The 12,435-nt window shown below is 41.2% G+C and overlaps 1 long non-coding RNA gene across 2 annotated transcripts in view; it reads right to left on the bottom strand.

Moving 5' to 3' along the window:
- Positions 1-854: 854 nt before the first annotated feature.
- Positions 855-12,435, bottom strand: part of LOC137146262 (uncharacterized) — a 33,255-nt gene continuing 21,674 nt past the window's right edge. The window contains exons 2-3 of one of the 2 annotated variants that reach the window (XR_010917884.1): positions 3,048-3,218; positions 855-1,243 (exon numbers count right to left, since the gene is read on the bottom strand). This is a non-coding gene — a long non-coding RNA (uncharacterized lncRNA). The remainder of the gene's footprint in view (positions 1,244-3,047; positions 3,219-12,435) is intronic. The other variant, XR_010917885.1, reaches the window with a different exon arrangement.

Genomic DNA, 12,435 nt, shown 5'->3' with positions numbered 1-12,435 from the left:
AGCAACAATTATTTATAATAAAGTTATTAGGTATAATTTTCATCTATTTTTGAAAGCATAGACTGATGTTTCTAGGCACTGCATGTTAAACAGAAGTGTTTCCACTTGACCTTACACTTGATCCACTCTTTGTGCACAGCAGTTTCTTTTTTCCTCTGAAAGATAGGTACAATTTGCATCCATACAAATTATGCTGTAGTTGCTATTAACAGTCTCTTATCTGGTAAATTACTTATACAGATTATGCTGAAGAACATTCTATGAAATGTTGATAATGCTTGTCTATGATTTGGATAGAATTCTTAAATTAAGGCAAGACTGAAAGGGAATGATAGCTTGCTATGACAGATGTGAAACTCAGATCCTGTCCCTGTGCAGTCATTAAAGACCCTGTGGTTCAAATTGCAGAATGTGTTTAGGTTAACCCTGGTGTCCTGACTAAATTTCAAGTCAGGTAATTATTCTGTCTCCCATAATTTCCCTATAGCTTCAATTGGGTAAGTTATAGTATTTTCCTTTACTTCACATCTCAAATTGTTCATGTAGTATTGTAAGTGCAGGTAACTTGCATGTTGCATTCTACTTCAGAGGTAGATGCATTTCATAGGTGGGCAACGTCTTATTGTCTGAGATTGGTTCATATGATGACTTGTTTAGTCAGCAAGGAAACCAGTAATGCAAAACTAGCCCTTGGCCAACACAGGGGCACATGACTTGGGGAGCTGAAATAAGTCTGTAGTAGTTTATGTTAAAGAGTGGTCTTTCAGACATGTGCACTTTGAGCACAGGTTCTTTGCTGAACGGTTTGAGAGTCATAATGAAGGACAAAAATAACTGAGGAATGAAGCAAAAGGGGCATAAAAATAAAAGTAATTAAATAGATTTTTTACACATTCCACAGGCCCTAGAAAGTGGATCCAGTAATTTTTGGAGCAACAATGAAATTCTGAAGAGAATAAAAAAAGACATTACTTTAACCAATTCACTGGCTTAAAGATATCTGCAACATAGTAGTTGTCCATGTGGTCACACACAAAGGATCCTTCCCTCTCAGCCACAATCTCAGTCCTTGCATTCCCTGAGCACTAGGAATGTTGCAGGTTGATGCAGGCTCTGGCACTAGCCAACCCAAATGGTGCAGAAAATGTTGGGGTGATGAAAACATGGGCTGTCCCACCCTTCTGTATACACACTTCCCAGCAAAACTGGTCCATTGTGGGATTGGGGTAGTGCATGCTGCCGTCTATCAAAGAAAAGAATATACAAGCTGTATGCAGCATTATCTTTTAGATATAACAGCACCTTTCAACTAAGAACCTCCAAGTACCTGACAATATTAAACTGAATAAGGCACACAATATCCCTCTGAGGCATTACTTTACAGATGGGACACTGAGGTACAAAGAGCTTATGTGACGTACACAAGGTCATGCAGTAAATAGTGTAGAAATGCAAAGAGCTTGAAATTCCTCATCCAAATCCCTTGCCTTAGCCACCAGCCTCTTTTCCCTTGCTTGATTCTGCAAGGCACTCAATGCCTGCAACTCCCATTGACTTCAAAATGAATTGAAGGTGCTGAGTACCTTGCAGGATCAGGCTTTTGCTGAGCATCTAATGCCAAAAGAAAAAAAAAGGCACCACAAGACTGTTCAGTGGACAGTGGGATTTTTCTGTCCAATAATGAGACGCTTTAATATGTCAAATGCAGACTCTAAATAACAATTCAGCTACCCAAAAAGTATAAATATCTACATTTTGCATAAGCTAAGATTTTGTTTTTATAAGACTGCGTCAATTTTACTAGAGTAATGCAGTAATGACACTGGAAATAGCCAAAAAAAAGTATGTGTAAACGGTGTATTTCTGTGCCGTAGTGGTATGCTAATAAGAATAATAAAACACCTCCATAGGGCTGAGCAGATAGCCTTTGTCAAAAATTAAACTACCCACTTCTTTCCCTTTATCACTGCAACACTAAGCCTCATCTAACAGGGTCACAAACCTCTCTTTATGTGACTAAGGAAAATAGCCCTTGGAAAGTAATTGAGTCAAGAGACCGAGACCACACAGTCCCAAATTGCCAGTCTCATCATTTTGTTGCATATTGTAAGGACTCTGTTTTCAGAGTCCTTACAAGGTGACTGGATTCTAGGATTCAGGAAACATTTGTGTACTGCATACTGCTGCAATTTCACTTAGTTGTATCGGTTTGTCATTGTATTCTCTGGGCATGTGCCCACACCTCCCATACATACTCCTCTTTGTATTAACTTGTTCAAAAGTAAACATCTCTTTCCCAGGGAAAGATCTTTACAAATTATACAACTTAGATTTAGGTAACATGTATAAATAGCTAAGGATCATCGCCTCCTCTTTGTTACACTAGTTCAGTCATGTTCAGACTGATGGGATTATACTGGTACAATGGAGAACATTTTGCTATGAACATTTGTTCTCAGTTTATATTGCCAGAAAGAATCCTTACTAAATCTACAAACTTTATTTTACAGAGCGGAGTGGTACACAAACACCTGCACAAAGGTGTATCCCATAAATTATTCCTTGTAAATCTTATTTACTCTTGGTCAAAACCTGCAGTTCTTGCTCAATATGGACTAAAATCTTCAGGATTTAGCCCACTCCACTGTTTGCAGTGTGTGGTTTTTAGTGGCTGTAATAGAGTTTGACTCATCATCTTGGCACCTCCTACTGGCTATCTGGGGAATCAGTTCTCAGCCAGGCAGACACCCCTTTCTGCAGTGTCTCACCCTCCGTCCTGTCTCCACTGAACATGCCTTCTCATGACTCAATCCTCCAGCTGAGTCACAATCCATCTTTCTCCCTTTCCATGGGGATTTTGCAGTACATTCTAGTCACACTTCCCACTGTGGACACCACAGTCCTGTCACTTCTTCAATGGAGATCAAGGAGAGGGGAAACCCAGGCCCACCCACTACTCCAGGTCCAAGCCCAGGACCCTGTGAGCATGGCAGCCTTCCGCTGCATCTCCCCCAACTCCCTGGGCCACTTCCCCACAGCCCCAGTACCTTCTCTGTCCTTGCTTCAGGGCCTTTGGCTCTGCTGAGTCTCAGCAGCCATCCACTGCTCTGTCCACGGTGCTGACAGTTCTTCCTCTTCAAGCTCCTGGGAATCACTCTGTTTGCTGTGCGCTGCAGCTCCCTTTTATACTAGAGTTCCAGAGGGGTAGCAGTGTTAGTCTGTATACAGCAAAAACAACGAGAGTTCTGTAGCACTTTAAAGACTAACAAATTTAATTTCAGCAGGCATAAGCTTTTGTGAGCTTCAGCTCGCTTCCTCAGATGCAGTTGGTAGAAATGATACAGCAAATAGGTAACATATATAGTAGGCAACATATACATATCCAAGGGCATAGATAACAATGGGGTAGATGGATAAAAGCCGGGTACTTGACTCCTAATGACATCCATTGAGTAGGAGGTGAGAATGGGTGATCAGAGCAAATTACTTCATGTAATGAGATAGCTATTCCAAATCCCTGTTTATGCCCAGTTTGAATGTGTCAGGTTTGCAGATCATTTCTAACTCAGCAGTTTCTCTTTCAAGTCTGTTTTTTTGGAGAAGTACAGCAACTTTCACGTCAGCGACAGAGTGCCCTCGGAGATTGAAGTGTTATTCGACTGGTTTATGGATGTTGTTATTTTTTATGTCTGATTTGTGTCCATTTATCCTTTTGCGAAGTGATAGTCTAGTTTGGCCAATGTACATGGAAGAGGGGCATTGCTGGCACATGATGGCACATATAACATTAGTGGATGTGCAGGTGAATGAGCCCCTTATGGTGTGATTTATGTGGTTAGGACCAGTGATGCTGTCACTAGAGTTGATGTGTGGGCAGAGCTGGCAACGGGGTTTGTTGCAGGGATAGGTTCCTGGATTGGACTTTTTGTAGGGTGTATGGTTGCTGGTGAGTATTTGCTTCAGGTTAGGAGGCTGTCTGTAAGCCAAGAGGGGTCTGCTGCCCACTGCCTGAGCGAGAGACGGATCATCTGCTAGGATAGGTTGTAGATCCTTAATGATGTGTTGGAGAGATTTTAGCTGGGGACTGTAGGTGATGACCAGTGGTGTTCTGTTGTTTTCTTTGTTGGTTCTGTCCTGTAGTAGGTGACCATACACCCTACAAAAAGTCCAATCCAGGAACCTATCCATGCAACAAACCCCATTGCCAGCTCTGCCCACACATCGACTCTAGTGACAGCATCATGAAAGCTCACGAAAGCTTATGTCTGCTGAAATTAAATTTGTTAGTCTTTAAAGTGCTACAGAACTCTCGTTGTTTTTCCCTTTTATACTAGCCTCCTGGGCCCTGATTGGCTGTCATACAGTCCCTTCCTATTGGCTACCTTTTGCGCTGGCTCCCCAAGGGCCCTCTGAACCCATTCCTGGCCACTGAGGGGCAGGCACCCCACCACAGTGGACATTACCCCCTATTCAAAGCCATGATCTGAAGCAGCTATGTATCCACTCCATGGCCACCTATTGCAGTATTTAAGCTCTCTGTCCACTACATATGCTGGTATCCAGGTTTTTTGCCTGTGAGCCATCCTATTTTGTAGTTTCACTGGCTATGTTACCATACCTCCTCCCCAACTGCCCCTCTCTGAGTTGCTGCAGGTCAATGCTTCTTTCAGTGGTGTGGGCATAGAGGGATTCCTGCATGTACTATCTACAGCCTTTCTTCCACACAGAGGGTGGGAGCTGGATCATCACTTAAACTTCTCCTTAGAGGGAAAGAGATTTTTAAATGGGAAGAAAGAAGGATTCAAAGTCAAACTGGAGCAATATAGATCTATGTTAATGGTGAAATTTTGACCCATTTTACATGTTTGTGCAAGGGAGTAAAATGGGCATAAGATGCCCTCTTAATCCCTTGTGATGGCTCTCCAGAGGCAAAAACTGCTACTTCTTTTTCTATGCAGGTCCATGGAACATAGAGAGCTTTGGCTGCTCTCCTGCAATGCACCAGCCTGCACAGATGAAACAACATAGAGAGGGAAATTTAGATATAGGGCTGGTACAGAGTACTTCCTCTCAGGAGCAAGAGTGGGGACAGGGACAATATTAGGACTATAATTCCTGGTTATGGCTGGTCAAAGTGTTCCCTTTAAAACTATTTTGATGGAAAATTGGATTTTTGACTATGAATTTGTTCACCAAAAGTGTCTGGTTTCTTCCTCAAAAGTGTTTGGCCAAAACCTCAAAAATGTCTGTGGAGAGAAGAAAAACTAAACCAATTCTAGTCCTGAGGTGCTGATGGGACAGTACAACTACCCACCATACCTTACTCAGGGCTTGTGACAAAGCCACAATCTAGCCCTGAAAGAATTTTTAAAGGGGGCATAATATTAGCTATCAAACTGAAAACATGGATAGAAGTAATGGAATTTGTGTTCATCAGTTAGATTACTGGGATCATGTGAGGTAGGAGACAAAGATATTTTTGTGTGAAAATGATGTTGATACATTCTCAGTGGGATTGCTCTGTTAATGATTACAATCATTGCATAATAAAACACACATTATTAACAACAACAGAAATACATATAAAAATGTAAAACCTAAATGTATTTCAATATTACAAACATGAATAGTTCAGTTCATGCAAATGAGTGCATAACAGGTGATCAATGGATGATGGAGATTAAATGAGATTCTCATACACTTGGTGTGGCATGCAAGATAGCAAGGACCTGTACTGTCATATATTTTGTACACAGAGAAGCAGATGAGGCCCTTTTAACCATCACATCCACACTGAAATATTACACTTAAAAAAATTGAGACTTCAAGGAATCTGATTCGGCATCTTGTTGCCTTCCATAGGTGCCTCTCCTCACTAGCCTTTCTTGTTTAAAAAAAATGTAGTATTAATAATCCTAAATCATACAAGTATTTTGTGAAGGATGGAATGATATTTATTTTTATGAGAACACTTTTCAGGCTATAGCATCTGCTGTGGCTTTGAATCATCCTGATGCCATTATCTGTTGTTATTTCAGTCAACAACCACATTGTTTATTCCAGACTGATGTGAATATTTATTTGTTTTTGGTTTTGAGAATTTGTGCAAGGCTGGATCAAGCTTTAATATTAATAAATATGAATAAATAAGCACATTAACAATTCCTTTCTGTCATAACACAAAAATGTTTTCTCTGGCATTCATTATTTTTAATACCAGAAGATTTGGCATGCAGCTTTTGGAATATTTCATGAGACTAGACATAATGTTTACTTATTCCAGATGTTGTCTGATTCTCTACTACAAGTAAGAAATGAAGTCACATTCTAAGGTTATTTTATTGCTGTAATATCATCTGGTGGATATTTTCCTCTCTTGCTTTGTTTCAAAGGATATAATTACTTAGCTCATATCATGCTCTGAAAATACCCAATACTAAATAAATGGATAATATTTTTATTATTGCTATAATTATCATCAGTTAATTTTTAATACTCAGATGAGATCATGACTGAATTCAGTTATCCTTTTATATATAGATTTACCTAAGTAGAAAAGTCTACTGAAACATAACTCTGGAATGTTTTTAGATGTGGCTTTCTCTGGTGGTAAAGCTAATGAATGTGTTCCTCTGTGCTAGAGTGCTCCTTATGTCTTTTTGCCATATCAATCTGCTCCTCCCAGCATTAGTACAGGTATAGATGCCCACTGCCACAGGACACACGGCAGCTTCTCGCCCTAGACATATAAACCTGTAAAGCCTTGCTCAATGGAATTCTATGTGGATCCAGGTAGCACTAGGGGGATGATATCTCAAAACCTACCATTTCCCCCCTTCTGCACCTCCTGGGTTCCTACTGAACATGAAAAGTGAGGGGACAAAGCAGGTGAACTGTAGGAATTTTTAACCTGAGGTTTATAATTGACAGTCTAATTTTGGAACAAATTAAAAAAACCCAACAGTGTTCTTAATTTAAAGCAAAACTTGCCAACGGATTTAACCTCATTAAACATTTTTGTTGTTGTTATTGCTTAAGGAATCCCACCTCATCTTCCTAGGGCTCTCCCTACCTCAAGGAATGTCTGTCTGAATTAGGCAATGGGACCTTCATTTATCCTTTATAAACACAGCCTCTCTACTGTTGCAACAATGACCCACTGTATCTTGGGCTAGCTAGATCTTCCCCTCCCATTGAAAATCTTATGGCTGGGAGGGGTAGATAATTGCAAACTCATGTGGCTAACCTTACAGAGTTTTTACTGTCTATACTGATAGACATGTTACGGGAGTGCAGATATTGGAGTCACAGCAGGGACATCTCCTAGTTTATCTCTAGCTCAGCTTTTATTGCAGTTGCACTGTCTTTGAGCAGGTCTGCTTGTGACTGCTCAGTAGCAGCCATGTAGAAAAACCAAAAGTCCCTTAACTGGAACTGCAGTAAAGTTCTTCTATAATTAGTAAATCAGAAGTGCACAAAGATGATGTGGTCTATGACTTTCCTTGCTCCTTTGCCACCCATTTGATGAAAGATTCAGACCTTCTTGCAATTGCAGCCTCTGTTAGTCTAGCGAGTGAAAATCCTATAACTGTCTCTCTATCTATTTCCCTCGGTTTAGAATTTTACTTTGTGTCAGCCATGTGAAAATCATGTGAACTAAAATCCCTATGAAACATGATATGACACTGTGTTACAGTAAATGGGTCCTATCCTTTCAAATGTATTTTCAATGCTGAGACAAACTTAAAGCAAAGTGAACTTTTACAGGTAGTGTGGGTTGCTGCTATTATTTCCAATCTAATGTATTCTTGAATATCTGCCTCGCTTCTCCCCTTTATAATCTATTCTTCTGCCCAATTGCTCTTCCCATTAAGAACATTTTTCTAATAGCTAGTCTAAATGTTTCCTTCCTTAGTTTCAGGCCATTTCTCCTTATTCTAGCAGAAAGTATTTATATTCAGTGATCATTTCCCCCTTGAGTATCTGTTTGCTACAGTATAGAAAATATTGTAACCAGCCACACTGCAGGGTGTCATTGTGAGCACTGTGGTACATTGGTTCTCTAGAAGCATGCAGCACCAAGGCAAGTGCTATAAGTGTTCCACGCACTGGACTTTTCAGATTCTAGCCTTCAGTGGGTTCCCATAAACACTCGCACACTTTGACTAAGAGAGGATTTCCTTACTAGGGCTCCCAGAATAAATAGGCATAAATGCCCTAGTCACAAGATTTTTAAATGTTACAACAAAAAAGATAAACTCCTCACTTTCCACCCCCAGTCCCTATGGATGGGCTAATTCAGGGATATGAAAGTAACAGAGTCCTTCACACTAACCTATGTTAATGTAACCTTCATTCATCACCCACCCACACCCCCTCATGCATATGCTTTATGATATCATCTTTATTTACATGATCACATAGTATTTTTGCCATAAGAGCCATGTCTCAGCTAGTCCCAGTATCCCCCATCCTTTTCCTCCTCCTCCTCCACACCCTTCAGATTCCTTATTCATCTCAGTCTTCATTCTTCCTACTCAGGTGGACTGACTGCCCTCTCAATACTGTGTTCTCCCTTTGCTCCTTGTCCATTTTCAGTCCCTCATCTCACACTGATTTGCAGTGACAATTTCTTTGCCCAGCCACTCCCACTCTCCCTCTATCCAATCCCTCACCAGATTCTAGTCCCAGTCTCCCTGCCCCGCAGGTTCCTGGTCCCTATCCACTTCCTGCACCACCCTCTCAAACCAGCTCCTGATCTTGTTCCCTCATTATTCCAGTCAGATTTCTTCTTCTGGCACTCTGCCTGGGTGTCAGCACGGGAAGCATTGGAAGCACAATAGAAAGAGAGAATCTCCTTTCTCTCAGTTCTGGTGCCACAATGGCCTGCAGCAACTTGGAGAAACAATTTCAGGGAAAGGCCTGGGCTGGCGCATGCTCTGTGCAAACAGAATCTTCAGAGAATGTAGTTGCCAAAGTCTAAGAAGTCTCTACTGAGCATGTGCAAACTGAAATTTTCCAAAGGCTTATAACTTGGCCAAATGTAGGCAGCTTTTCACAGGGATAATGAAAGTTACATCCCTGACACAAAGGACTCTCACCCTGCCAAATTTGAAGTTCTTGCTTCAAAGCATGGAGACATGAGAGCTTCAGAACATTATGAAATAATACATTGATTATTTTATTTCTTAACATGGACAAAAACATTCTCAGAAACAGCTCAGAAACCATTTTTGATGAAAAACTTTCAAAAGGAAGAAAAAATCAACCTGATATACACACTTGGAATGGAAAACTTTAGCCCAAATGGTTAAGGTTTTGCAGAATCATAAGCAACTCGGAATAGTGTCTTATAATGGGATGCATCAGGCAACCTTAACTATAGGTAGCACTATCAGCTCTGCCTATAAGGGTTTCCTCAGTCTCTTTATGGCTCAAACCTGTTCATAATGAAATCAATGGTAAAACTCCCACTGAATTCAGCAGGGTCTAACCCCATTTGTCCTAATTTCCAATAATTTTTGGATTTGAGTTGCCCTCTTTTCTATACCTTGGCTAGTCTGTCAGGTCCAAAGCTTCATGCGGTATTCCAGCCCTGGATGCAGTAGGGATTTATAATGGCAGCATTGTCACTGCTCTAATTTTTTTTATCACATGTAAAACACAAGAATAATGATGCCTTTGTTTGTAACAGCATTTCACTATATAAGTTTACACTTAGTAGGTTGTCTGATATCACCCCAAGGTCTTTTATAACTTCACTACTTTCCAGATTACTCTCCCATAATTTGTCTTAATTATGTATTTCCTCTCTCTATCTAGATCTGCAGTTGCATTTACTGCCATTAAATCTCATTTCATTGCAGCTGGTCCGTGTCCCTTTAAAGATATTGCATTGTAATCTCAGAACCCTAGTAACACTGGAGATGTGGCCAGTGCACAAAATATTGGATTGGGGAGCAGACTGCTAGAGTTTTGCTAATGAGAGAACATTGACACTACACCTGTAGGTGTGCCGGGATTTATTTCCACAAAATGTGACTGTCATCTGGTTTAATCTTTTGGGGTCACTTTTCAATATGAATATATCCTCCTGCCTTTTTTTTTTTTTTTTTGGGCTGTGATCAATAAGTTTGATGACCAGAATTGTTCACCACCAAATTTACATCTTAAATAATATGGTACCCATCTTTTGCCTCTTCCATGTTGAGTTTACTCTTCTAGACCTCCATTCACTGTAAACAGAAGCTCAAAAGGTGACTAACATTGACCTACAGATTTTTGACTGTTTTTATTATGTGTTACAGTCATCAGCACCTGGGTCAGTTAATATTAAGCCACCTCATCCAGAAAGTTCTATATACAATATCATACTACACATTTGTCAGAACTCTTCTTTATTGATACTCAGGTGATGTTTGTTTAACACCTCAGTTGTTTTGCAATCTTCTGTCATTATGTTTTCTATTTGGAATAAGTCTTGTTTTTGTGGTCTTTAAAGACTTTTCCTCCCCTGTAAGTTAATTTATTAAACAGCATTCTCTCTGTGTTTTTGAAGGTCTGTAGTACCCATCTATTGGTGCAAGCATTCTTAGGCAACATCACACATGCTCAGAACTGAATTAAAGGAATCCAAAACCCTAAAACCACCTCCACAGGGGCCTCCTCCTTAGGTCTATCCTCATTCTTTCACTGTCCTTTCTATGTACAGTCTTCCAGGAAAACACTTGGTCTACTGAAAAATTCCCTCTGAGTGGCTGTCCTTTCCATTCACCCATTTTCTGGGGATAGAGACGCAGCTCAAAATGCTACCCAAGCTGATGGTCAGCTCCACCTTCCAGTCAGACACTCAGAGCCCTCATCTACATCTGTGCTCCCATGTCTCTCTGCTCCCCATCCTCTGGCCCCAGCTTCTACTCTTAACTCAGAATCTTCCGGGAGGTGCCTGGCTGCCTCTGTTCCCCCCTCCCCACCAGTCTCTAATCTTCAAAAGGCTGCTGCCACCAGAGCTTGCACCAAGATCTTCAGGGGGAGAGACCTAGCTCCCCACATCCAGGAAGGCCAACTCCCAGACTTAGCCCTGCTGGCTTCAGTCTTGGTGACCTGGGATAATTCCCACCCCCTTAGCAACCAGGGAAAGCCTCTATTCAAACAAAACAAAAAGGCAGTAGATTAGAGGGCAGGCAGAGAGCCTCTTGGTGGCCGCCCAGAGACTGGAGATGGGGACAGTTAGGCAACCTGCACAGCCAGGAAGAGAGGACCCATCAAGGCCCCTCACTGAAGACTGAGTTAAGAGTGGGATCACAGGCCTGAGGTTTCAGAGTCGGGAAGGGAGGCTTTCACAACAGGGACATGGGGCTATTTGGGGTATGGATTCACATAAAAGATGGCACGTGGATGGATCAGTGGGGTGAGGATGGGTGATGGTGGAGAACAGTGGAGTGCTCACCTCTTCGGTTAAGTCCAGGGTGCATCTGTGCTGGTGGAGCAGACAGCCACTGCATGAAGGATCTGGAAGTTTTGGTGTAGTAGGGATATGGGGGCAACCAGGCTGAGCTGACTCCTTGATTGGAGGGTAGAATTGGGAGGGGGAGCTTTTGGGGGAGGATTTATAGTTAAGGAAAAGGGAGCCAAGCCTTAGAATTGAGAGATCAGGGAGATCCTTTTGTTTTAATAGAGGCTCAATGTTCACACCACTTCTTGCCTATAGTGTTTATGGCTTAATTCAGCTCTGCATATGCTCTGGAAGGTTGAAATTATTAAGGATACAAGGAATAACATGGGTAACAGTAAAATCTGTCATGAATTATCTTCCAAGGGATTGGCAAAACATTACTTAGCTGAGGTGATGTTTAAATAAAAAGTTAATTGTACTGAAAACCACATAGGAATACTTTAAAGTGGTCACTTAGGATATGGGGTTGCCTATTGGAAGTTGAACGGGGTGCAGCCTTTACTAAAAAAAAGACAGTGATTGCCCAGCATAATGTAGTGATTTGGGCCATTATTGTATAGTATACTGAAGCCCTTTTTTAAAAAGGGACTTCTCCTTAAATGTAAGATTCCCTTTCACTTTAGCTAAGCAAGCTAACAATGACAAGAACTCCCATTCTGCCCTGCCCCTTCACGGGAGATCACAGAAATGAAACTTCTTGTGTCCTCTGCCTCCTTTCACATCCACACAGGCCTCGTCTAAACTACTAAGACTTCTAAACATGTTTCCTAGTCTAGACAAGCCCTGTGTGCATGTGACAGAGGAAGGAGGGGACATAAGAAGCCTAGATAAGGCCACAAATGTCAGACAAATCTTGTCCAAAAAAATATAGCAGTCTGATTATGAGAAGTCGTCATCATACTCTCATTTGGCCTACTGCAGTCTGAAGGCCTCACTTAGGTCCTGCTGTTCAAAGGCTATCAATTTATCTCTGTCTTAGG

This window comes from Emydura macquarii, unplaced genomic scaffold, assembly GCF_026122565.2.
Source record: "Emydura macquarii macquarii isolate MOO-44397 ecotype Brisbane River unplaced genomic scaffold, CSIRO-AGI_Emac_v2 contig_431, whole genome shotgun sequence".
NCBI classification, from domain to species: Eukaryota; Metazoa; Chordata; order Testudines; family Chelidae; genus Emydura; species Emydura macquarii.
This window is presented reverse-complemented; position numbering and strand designations above follow the sequence as displayed.